The sequence below is a fragment of the Cyclopterus lumpus genome, chromosome 21 (genome assembly GCF_009769545.1).
Source record: "Cyclopterus lumpus isolate fCycLum1 chromosome 21, fCycLum1.pri, whole genome shotgun sequence".
In the NCBI taxonomy this organism is placed as follows: Eukaryota; Metazoa; Chordata; class Actinopteri; order Perciformes; family Cyclopteridae; genus Cyclopterus; species Cyclopterus lumpus.
The window spans coordinates 8,383,986-8,395,590 of record NC_046986.1 but is presented as its reverse complement, the minus strand read 5'-3'; positions in this window follow the sequence as shown (position 1 = coordinate 8,395,590).

Sequence of the window (11,605 nt, the reverse complement as noted above, 5' to 3'; positions counted from 1 at the left end):
CACAGCCTTATCTGTAACCATGACAGCGCACCGAATCCACTGCGAAGCCCTGCGACGCCTGTTCTGAATCGGCAAAGTGTCGTGAACGGCGTTTTAGATAGGAACAGAAGCCCGCTGCTGGGGGGAAACTGTAAGATAGCGGGGCCTTTGATAATGTTCCAACCCAGAGGGATTCTGGGTGCACCTTAAGGTCTGATGACCTTGGATTGGATCGTTTGTACGGACCTGAACACCCAAAAAGAATAGCTTCCTCTAATGTGTACACGATGACCTGTATGAAATACAGAGTAACATGCAGAACATTCACTCACGAGCTGCAGTGGGAGATAATGTGACATCTCGGCTGTGGCTGACTTATGCTAATAGCAGTATGTGTTTGGACCTGAAATTTTTATTTTTTATTTGAGTTAGCCCCCTCCTCCCCCCTCACCGCCTGCCGTCCTCTACAGACAGAAAGGTCAGCCGGAGAGCACCATAAAGAGGAGTAGAGCGCGGTCATTGAGTTCCTCTAAAGTTCAATCAGATTCAGCAGAGGCCCACCCCTCTCCCTCTCTGCCGGTTCTTTTTGTGGCTGTATGCGTGGCTGTGTGTGTGTGTGTGAGAGAGCCAGAGACAATGAGGTTTTAAAGATTGTATTTAATAAGCACAGGGGGGTGGATACACTGACCCTGAAGCAGACTGACCCCGGGGTCAAAACAACAGGAAGGAAGTCACATGACCCATTCAAACTCCCGTAGAGTGGAGGGTGAAGGGGTTTTTGGGGGTCCACAGACAGAACACAGAAGAAGAGAGAGCGAGTCGAGGGATGAATGGGCGGGATCTGTTCTTTTGACTTGTTTTTCTCAGGTCTGACGCAGGTGTCTGCAGACATGCTTGGCGCCTGTCCAGGTGTAGATTACAACATCAAGACCCCTACAGGGAAAACAAGAAGCAGGGTGAGACAGACCAAGGAGCGAGTGAAAGCGACAGACTGAAATAGAAAAAGCAAGGCAGAATTATTCCGCCTTTGCATAAGTCTTTTGCATACTCCCTGTCACTATTAAATAACAGTATCTGTTACCAAAATACACGTCATCGGCAGTAACAATGAGGAGATGAAGCTGCCTAGCAACATGAAGCCTACTGTAAACTAATGTCTGCACGGAAAACAAGATGGTTGGTACAGTCATGGGGTTGCACAGTGGAGAGAGAAGGGGAAATGGGTCAATGCTCACTTCCTTTCTTCTTCTTTTTTTACGAGAGATGTCCAGGTCAAGAGGCAGGATGAACAGTGGTCATTAATGACACAAGTTATTGGTCCCTCAAGTCCGAACTGAGTGGTAGTGTGATATTGAGTCATATGAAAGAGGGCTGTAAGAACTGCTGGTTTATAACAGGCTTGTTAAACTCTGGCCTTTGTTTTGATGTTTGCTGTGTGAGATCACTCACAATTACACAACAATAGTGGGTCTACTGTTGCTGCTACCTGTTCATGTGTATCGCAGCTGCTCATAAAGATATTAAAGATATGGCTGGTGTTATTCATCTTCTTTTTTTTTTTTTTTTTTACTGTCGACCGACAATGCAAGTCGTTCCTACCGGAGAATCTTGCATACTTTCTTTTTTTTTTTTTTTTTAAAGGCCAAGTAATTTCCTGTCGAGACAAAACAAAACCATGCATATACCATCCCCCACACGTAAACTGGTATTCATAAGAACAGAATGTTCTCTGTGACGGTATGCATACTTCAGACTGGAGAGAACGCTTTCTAAAAGGGAGTCACGGGTGATGTCAGGCGGAGAAGCAATCACTCAAGTAATAAAACAATGGTTGATTCAGGTTATTAGCAAGTTTTCCTTTATCCCCTATTTGGTTGTTGTTGTTTTGTTTAGTTTTTTTACGCCTAGTGTACGTGCACACACATGGGCTCCGCTGGCCACCACGCTCTGTGTCCAACACAGGAAGGAGATTATTAGCTTCCCGAGGAGCTGATGGGACCGGTGGCGGGACAGAGTGGACAGGATGAGGTCAGCAGCACTATGGATTGGCTGGTCGGAAGCTCCCAGTATCAGTTACAGCACAACCTCGAGACATTTAGAAATTGAGAGGGGGGGAGGGTTGCGGCAAATGTAGTGGACTGGGTGGATTAAAAGACAAAAATAGGGATGAATGATGGGAAACAATGAGGCTTTTGAACCGCAAATCAGTCACAGTCATTCTTGGAGAGTGATGGCTTTGGCTTAGAGGAAGGGGAACGAAAGTGATATTGTTTCCAGGCAGGATGTGGAGGTCAAGAGGCTCTCTGAACCAAGGATAACCATGGCCAAAACACTCCATTAAAACGGGCCTGACCTTCAACCTGCCACTTGTGTCAGAGAGACTTGGACGGCGCCAGTATGTCCAGCACTCCTCTTATCAGCTGTGCGATGATAATTATGTTGCGCACAGCCAAATATGTGCGCGTGTCTTCGTGTGCCGTTGTCCAGCGCGTATGTTTGAACAGCGGACACCTACCTGAGAGTGCATGTAGCAAAAAACAAGGTCACGGTGGATCTGGGGACGTGTCTGTGACCTGGAGTGCACAAGAGAAATGAGACACGTTGGACAAAATGCCAATAATGGCAGGCAGAAGAGAAAAATGTGAGCGGATCAGAGCCAGCGGCGCTTTTCTTCTTAACGCGCGTGTATTTCAGGTCGTGCGGTCGGGACGGAGGCCGCGCAGTATGCTGTCGGTGGTTGAGGGGTGAGCTCGTCACGCTGCCATTACCCACAGAGAAAAACAAGGAGAACCCACATGCGCACAGATTCATGTAAACACAAACGCGAACCCTCTCACTGTCTCTTTCTCTAATGCACAAACACATTTTGCTCAGTCCTGCCCTCAGCACAGCTTTGTTCCAGCGAGCAAGTGGATTTAAAAACAAATGACGTGCTTGGCCTTTTATTATGTTCCGGACTGTTTTTCCTGAGGCTGGAATGCGGACAGGAATGTGTTGTTGCTCTGCTAGCGCTCAGAGGGAGAAAAACCTATCGTGCTTTCATGCTCAAGGAAAAAAAAGAGAGAAAGACGGGCGAGAGAGCAGAGTGGAGCAGTGATTTAAAGAGAGAAGGGGGTTGGGGGGGGGGGGTTGGGAGTGGCTCAGGCCACAAGTAGTTGCAGAAAAACAGCTTGTTACTGTTAAGGGTAAACGGGGGGGTAGTGAATTCTCCCTGGTGTGGTTGGGGTTGTGATGGGAGCTTTTTACTGGCCTACTCTCTCTCTGTCTCTGGTTTTCATTACAGCTGTTATGATGCTCTGTGCTCGGGCCAGGCCAACGCTTGCATAACACTTGCCTGTGATTGGCCTGCTCGTCTGAACTCCGGCTCCGATTCTCTTCTACTTCACCGCGGGCCTGGATGGAAAGTCAGACAGACACTTACAGACAGTTTTTTGCTGCAAGGCTTGCACATACCAAAAAAGTGACGGCGGTAATTGTGAGAAGAAGTACTAAAGAAGGAGGACGTTTTAAACCCTCGTACCTCCCTGCACACCTGGTGCACCGCTGTGTGAAATGGGTGTCAATGTCGGCTTGTCAGTTTCGGAAAAATGCAAGAATTTATCTATTCCGACGTCAAATAGGTCTGGAGGGGAGGGGGGGGGGGGGGGGGGGGGCGTTCGTCCGTCCGTTAAAGCGTACCGACATGTTGTCGTCCTCCCAGTCGACTCCACGGGCGAGAGACACGAGGTGTCCAGTGCTGTCGGCTCTCGTCTGCTCTCCTTTAGCTGCCGATTCAGCTAATCCGAAAAAAAGATTAGAAAGAGGTTATTGGATGGCTGATCAATTGTGAAACATTGATTCATCAATTTTGTGATTTTGAAAAAAAAAGTAATTTAGTGTGAAAATGGTTGCCTTGTTTTGTTCACCTCCTCATGTTGTTGTTGTAGCACAAATACTTACTTGGGTTATTCCATGCAGAATGTATTCAGGCAGTTTGTTATTTGGTCTGTTTTGTACGTGATTGGCCAGAGAAGTCAGAAGGTATTAAAAAACAGTGTTTTTGTCTTTAAATGAATCAGTGAAATGTAGAATAGCATCAGCCTCATGTAGCAACATCGGGGCATAAAGCTTCGTAAAGTGATGTTCTTTGAACCCAGTTCCAGAGTGGCGTGCGACTGCAGACAGGAGCGGCGTTGTGCTCACTTTATTTATCATTCTGCCTGCATGGTGCTGCACTGTGACGAAGATACCGTGAAGACAACATTTTGTTTTGTTTGTCATTCCACAATACGTGTCTTTAAAGATAAAATGGTGTGATCCATGTGTAAACAGCCAATAGGTTCATGGTTGAAATCATTTGAATGGTGCGTATTGCCGCAAGAAAAACATTACTTTCCATGCGACATGGTTTGTGTTGTCCACATAAAGGAAACCACTGTAGAGGACATCTGGCTAAATAAAACACGTAGTAATGGAGCCCATGCCTGCATTCATTAACATGGGAACCGAGTTTGAACATGAGAGTGCATTCGTGAGAGAGAGCAAAGAACGAATTAGCAACGAAACAAATAAAGTGTCTGTATGTGTAACGCTCTCACCCTTCATACAGGGGCGCTCGGGGACCTATTTGTCCCAGCGGGGAGTGGCGAGTGAGGGATGAGGTGTAAAGCCCCTCGGCTTGTCCGGTGCCCAGAGCAGTGCAGGAACACCCAAGATGGATGAGAAAGGATGGCTAAACGAGAAGAGGTGGATCAACGTGAAGCGGAAGAGAGAACATGAGCGAGGACAGGATAGATGGTCGCACGGGGGGGGGGAGAAGATGAGCGACGGGTGGACACTCTTTCTTTGGATCCAGCATTGAGTGATGCTCCATTCAATCTGTTGACTGAGACCACCTGGGGGACTGTGGGGGAGGCTGCGTGTTTGTTTATTAGCGCTGGGCGAGGGGGGGGGGCATCACTCGGCTGTAGATGGCTGTCAGCCTCCCAGCCGTCCACATTAGGGTGATTGAAGGAAACTGATGGCCCACTTCCAGACGGTGTCAATGTCTTTGGAGCGCTCAGTAAACCTGCTGTGTGATCTTCAATGATGGAAAACAGCTTCCATTACACTGATACAGGAGAAGCCAAACAACACAATCTTTTGTAGCTTCAATCCCATTTTTGTTACTGTTGTCAGTGAAATCCATCCACGCCTCAGTTGTACGAATGTTTCTTTTTCCTCTGCCTCCATGTTTTATCTTACTTTGCCTTGAAAAGAAGGAGCCTTGTGTTCTTCAAGCCTGTGTTTCACCTAATTGTTTATTTATCTTCCCTTCATCACTACACCGCCTCCATCATTCATATAATAATGTGGTAATTCCCAAATGAGGCTCCCCCCCCCCCCTCACTGCTCCTCCCACTCTTCGCTAGCTCTGCTTTCTGCTGCCATCCACCTATCCTGTTTATCACTTGCTTGTGTGTTTTTGTGAGTGACTCTCTTTCTCTCTCTCTCTTTCTCTCACACACACACACACACACACACACACACACACACACACACACACACACACACACACGCACGCATGCGTGACCTCATGCAGGGGTCAATGCACAGGCTGCATGTGTCCTTTGTGACCATGAGGTGTTATCACTCAAAATGTAAACGTAAACAATGATGGCATTTTCCCCTCCGTCTCTCATTCTTGTGAGTCATTTCCTGAGATTGGTGACATTGTCTCAGCGCAGTGTAGAAACTGCATGTCCTTGCTCCGCACTGTGCGTCACGAGAGCGGCAAGATAAGACATGAGCCCTGAGATATCTGAACATTATCAGAGATTAAGAAAAAAAATGGAGCTGGAGGAACTGAAACATGTGCGGTCGTCAGTTAAAATGACAAATACATTTTTTAAGCTAAAGAGAGTGCTGAATGGAGAGATTAGCGGTGCAGATCATTGAGACGAACAGCAGTAAAAATACGTACTTTACCATTCATTTCATTTCTAACAAATTCAAGTCTCTGAGATAAGTAATTAAAAGTTCCACTAAACCTGAACACTATAACATTAGTTGTTCTTCATTAAAAGTCCTTCCCTTTAGGATTGTGACACTTTTGACTGCTAATAATGTGATGTTAACAACATCAACAAGCACACCGCAGGGTTCTCAGCTCAGCTGCACTGTTCGCTGTCAAACCTTAGACAACAATGTCAATCATACATCATACGACTGTTTATTGTAACATGTATGCCAAAGGTAAGAGAGTGTAGAATCATAACTGGGTTTTATGTGTCTCTTTGATGAGGGATCTGTGTTTTAGTGGTTTGTTAACATTTAAAGATGTCATTTTTTTAATGAAACACACACTTGGTCACTTTAAGATACTCTGGGATTTAACCGTTATATATTTATCTGGCCTGGTCTAACCATTAGGTTACGTTTTCTAGTGTTACCTGAATATAAAGTGATTTCTCAAAGATATTGCTATGAAAATAAACTTATTATTGACAGTTGTTTGCATTTTGTTGAACTCTCCTGTCCTTGTACCCCTGTAACCCTATGGCTTAATGCATGTCACATATAAACATTTTATTAGTTTCATAGCAAAAGTCAAAAATAAAGTAAATATACCTTAGCAAGAGTCATGTTTTTTTGTTTTTTGTTCGCTAGTAGGCCATTTAGTCCCAATTCCCAGTTTCACCTTCATTTAATTGAACTTAACTTGAAGCTGATACTCATTGCAGAATGAAAACAAATGAGTGAGAATCACAAGTCATGCCCAGAGGCCTACTGGGTTATTTTCTTGTCAATAAAGACATTGAATAAAAACATTTTGTTCCCTGATCTTGACTTTTGGATATTTGACTCATTCATCAAGTCAGATGTTGGATATTCTTTCAGAAAGGAGTATATACGCTCATTTATTCAGAACACTGGCACATTGATACAAACTAACCATGAGTTAGACCTTTTTTTTATGTATCTATCGGATGCTCCAGATCAGAACCCTCTCGTTTTAAATGGATGATTAAATGCATAGCACTTTTTAATTTGGAGTCAGACTAAGTACACTCTTATTTACACACTCGCCAGATGGGGCAATAACACGCAGAAAGTACCCTAGAGGGCTCTTCATCACATCTTCTCCATTGGAAGGTGCAGTTTTTTTGAACATGAGGGGCACCAAAGGTAAATAGACACAGGTCATATCTGAGCCGAGAGTTTTAATACGCAAAATATACATAATCACCAAATGAAGTCCACTCGTGCAGCTCATTGACACTGAGCAGCCAAAGGGTTTTACTTAATAGTCTGTAACTGTTTAAACTGATATAGCGTGTTGTGTTTGTTGTGATGTGTATGATTGTATTTCTATTTGCCAACTGATTGTTTGATGTCTTTGTTCATCATCGTTGAACACGAGATACTCCCTCACTACATCCCAGAGTCTTAAATAAAGGTTTGAATGAAAGAATGAACCAAAAAAAAGGCAGACGGGGTTTCCTTGTAAGGAGCTGGTGGCCGTCTCCAACAACCACATCCATCACTTTGAGGGAAAAAACAGGGAGGGGAGCAGAAGACTTGTATCAGGGGCCCACCCTTGGGAAACCTCTCTCTCATGGATGGAGGCGGTTACTTTCAAGGGACTGCATACTCAAGAGTTTTCCAAATGTGCAATCCTTACGCCATACACTCTGCGGGGGCTATACTGTTTTCTGATTTTAAAAGCCTGTTTTTTTTCTGTTGCACCGTAGTCCCTTTATTTGGCTAATACAGAAACAAGGCTGTTGAAACACTGGTGTGATGAATGGCTCTACCTGTGCTTGAGGAAACATGTTCCCTCAGCAGTGTAATGAGGACACACCCAAAGCTGATCCGCAGCTGTAAACACACAAGCAGACGCACCTGCTCGGCGTGAGTCACGTTACGGTGGGCGGGGCCGGGAGAGCGGATGAGCGCATCGTGTCGGTTCCCGCACATTCCCACATCTCCACCTCCCACGTGCCACATTCCCTCTGTCTTTGTTTTTCCACCTCTCTTATCTGCCTCTTCTTGCTTCTCCCTCTTCACCTCTTTACTTGTCCCATTCCTTCTTGTGTGTGTGTGTGTGTGTGTGTGTGTGTGTGTGTGTGTGTGTGTGTGTGTGTGTGTGTGTGTGTGTGTGCTTATTGTCCCCTGTCCTGTCTTTGCTGTGTGGGCCTCTCTATCATCATAAAACAGGAAGGGGTGTGTGAGAGTGTGTGAGGTGGGTTTTTGTTTACCTGGTGGCCAGGTAAAGAGGCGGGGCCGTGTGTATGCGTGTGTGTTATCTGTGTGTTCTCGCTCTGTTTGTGTGTGTGTGTGTGTGTTTGTGTGTGTGTGTGTGTGCGCGCATGTGTTGGAAGGGATTACAGTCAAAGCAGCCAGCGTGAGAAACAGGAGATGCACAAGAAGCGTGAGAACACTCTACCTGGAAAACAGCTGTGAATGTCTGCGTAACAGGCTGACCAAACACACGAGCACACGGTTCTTGGGAACACATGTAAACACACACTAGTTCATGCAAGTGAGCAACATGCACTCCCACGCTTTTCTGTACAACACATAAAGACCCAAGTGGGACTTCCATACAGACTCATTTCTCAAGGATCGTAGTTTTAGGGCCCTTGTGGAGAACAGAAGAGTTTGAAATCCTAGAAACCTGGAAGATTAAATTGTAATCAAATGTGAAATGCAAATTAAGCATGATGTTTGAGAACATTGTCACCATCCCATCCTGTATATTTCATCAATTAATATACATTCACACAGCCATTTTATTCTTTTAATACATACTTTGTTCTCTCAGTTAGGTCTAATATAGCCGGTCTTTGCTCATGTATGTACAATATACTTATTTAGGCAATTGAGAGAGAGAGAGATATAAGCTGGTGACAGTCACAGTCGCTGGAAACTCATACATATAGGAAGCTCTATTTGAATAGCTGCACACAGTTAAATAAAGATCTGTTACACACACACAAGACAAGAGTCGAATGGGTGTGTCAGGGTACGTATGGAGCTAAATCAATGCCAATAGTTTTGTTCGTTTGAAAAAAAGATTTGAACCTTAAAATTCAAGTTTTGGTCTTGAACATTGAAAAATTCAACAATGTATTCGAAATAAAAATAAGTGTATGAAAGGTTTTGTTGATTTAAATATAATTTAGATTCAGTTATATATTTTTTTCGAATAAAATATATTTTTTCATTTTTCAAGTAGCACATTTTATATTTTCAACTTTCAATCTTTTTTTTCCGGGTTCAAATCTTTTTTTCACTTTCAGATCGTTTTTTTTCAGGTTCAGACTTTTGGCCGGGATGTGGCGTGGGGGGCGTGGTTTCAACTACAGGGGCGTGGTATCATGAGTGACAGCTTAACAAAGAAGGCTGACGACCTGCCTCAACTACATTGCCTTCAAGAAACGTGGATACTGCGAAAATAATGACTCACTCCTTTATATACAGCATATTCACATGATTGGCAGTAGACACAGTTGTGTTTAGCTGTTCTAGACCATACTTGGCATGAATCGCAGTCAAAGAGCAACACACTTTGCCAGGTTGTGGCGTTCAAAAATCCCGCTATAATATCTGACGTTTCGCACTTCCACACACCACCTTGAACACAGTGTGATTCTGCGATGGCGTCTGCTCCCCCCGGTCCGCCTGCTGGCTCCAACGGGCAGGTAAGACATTTAACGTTTTTTGTATCGATACTAGAAACATTAAAATGACGACTGTAAAATAGGGACACGTTACAAAGCATTAACTAGATTTATTGAAATGTGTTTTTTGCCAAAGCGGAAATTAAGTATAGTGCTAGGTAGCATTCAATAAATCTAGTTAATTTGAATGTTTCTAGTATCTATACAAAAAAACGTTAAATGTCTTACCTGCCCGCTGGAGTCAGTGTCACTGGCGTCAATTGTGTCTACTGCCAATCACCATAGGTACGCTCTCTCTTTCTCTATCTCGAACCTGTCATCCATTCTCTCCCACTCAGAATATATTCAGGTATGGTGAGAACAATCCTGTATGCCAAATGTTTGCATTCCTGCTCGTTAGATCTGTGGGAAATGGCTGCAAACCTGAATATGAATGAATATGCGAGGCACTAGACCACATCTGCAGACGGTCTTAGGCCGTCCAACCAATCGGGGAGACAATCATAAGGGAAATGTGGTTAAAACGGAGTTGAAATATAATTTACACATCTCTCTGCTTGCATTATTTCTTTTCTTTTGTTCTAATTTAAATTGAAGCATTACGATCTACTCTTTGCATTGGTTGCAACTTCAGACATCTCTCACAATTTGTATTGTACCGTTGCAACCAAGAATTTATCATGCAATGAACCTGCAGTTATTACGCCGTATGGAGGGGCGTAACGTCTTCCCTCGTGGATTCTCTTCAGTCATCTGCTATAAAGAAAAATACATGTATTTGTGTGTATGTTTACAGTCTGTTATCTATTTGTGTTCAAAGTGGCCTTGCTAGTGCACTCTAGAAAAGATGTTGCACAACGGCCGAGGCCGGGCGCACAAACCGACTGAAGACTGATTGTTGTTGTTGTGGGGGACATGCACAAACCCTTTCAAAAGCACACACACATACACACACACACACACACACACGCTGTGTGACTTTGCATTATCTCACTGTAACAGTGATTGCACGTTACACGGAGGCTATGACTAGTCATTATCTTCTGTTTATCTCTTTTAAAATACAGTAACGCAGGTATTATAATTGTCCTTTTCCTCCTGACCAGTGTTTGACAGTGAGCAGTGAAGGATAGAGGTGACAGACAGAGAGACTAATGGCCTGCAGCGTACTCTCTACCCCTTCTTTACTATTTAATGAGATCAATTAGAGTCTTTAATTAAACTTCGGGAGCAAGGGGGAGAACAGGTGCAATGAGCAGACCAGTGATGGATGAGATTTGGTTTACAGGGAATATGTCATGCTTTGATCTCTGATTCTGCTCTCTCATTAGCCTCCTAGATCTGTCTCATGGAAGGGAACTACCTTCGGGCTACCATTCTGCCCTTATACGGCAGTCGACCTGCACGTTTCTCCACTGTCCCTTCTTTATAGCTGTTCTCGTCCGCCGCTTTCCATCTGCGCTGCTCACATACTTAAGATTTAAGCAGAAACAAGTCATATCCCTTCCCCAGCACATGCAACCTAAAAGCCAGGCCCCCCTCCCATCCCTCTAAGAACACTTAGAACAATATCTTCGCATTAATTACCATTTTAATTAGCAAGGCTGTGAGAATGGATAATCTGACAGCATATGGCTACGGGTGGAACAATCCTAATCTTACCACAATATTATTTATTCCCTCCCAGTTCCAGGGGCTGTCTCAACACGCTGGTCTAATTACTATTGCTGGGGGTGGGAACTGGGAGCGAGGCGATGCTAATGCTGGAGGCAACGCTAGGTTAGAGCTACACCCAATTCCTAATGCACTCTTGCTCAATAGGGAGCATGGCTTTAAACACAAGGAGGGACATGGGAAGTGGAAGATAATCTAGATGTGTCCTCTCTTTCCTCATGAGGGTTTTCTTAATGAAAGAGGCAGGAAACCGAATTGAAACATCTGCTCCGGCGAGTGCCTATTGAAATCAAAAGATGAAAAGCGAG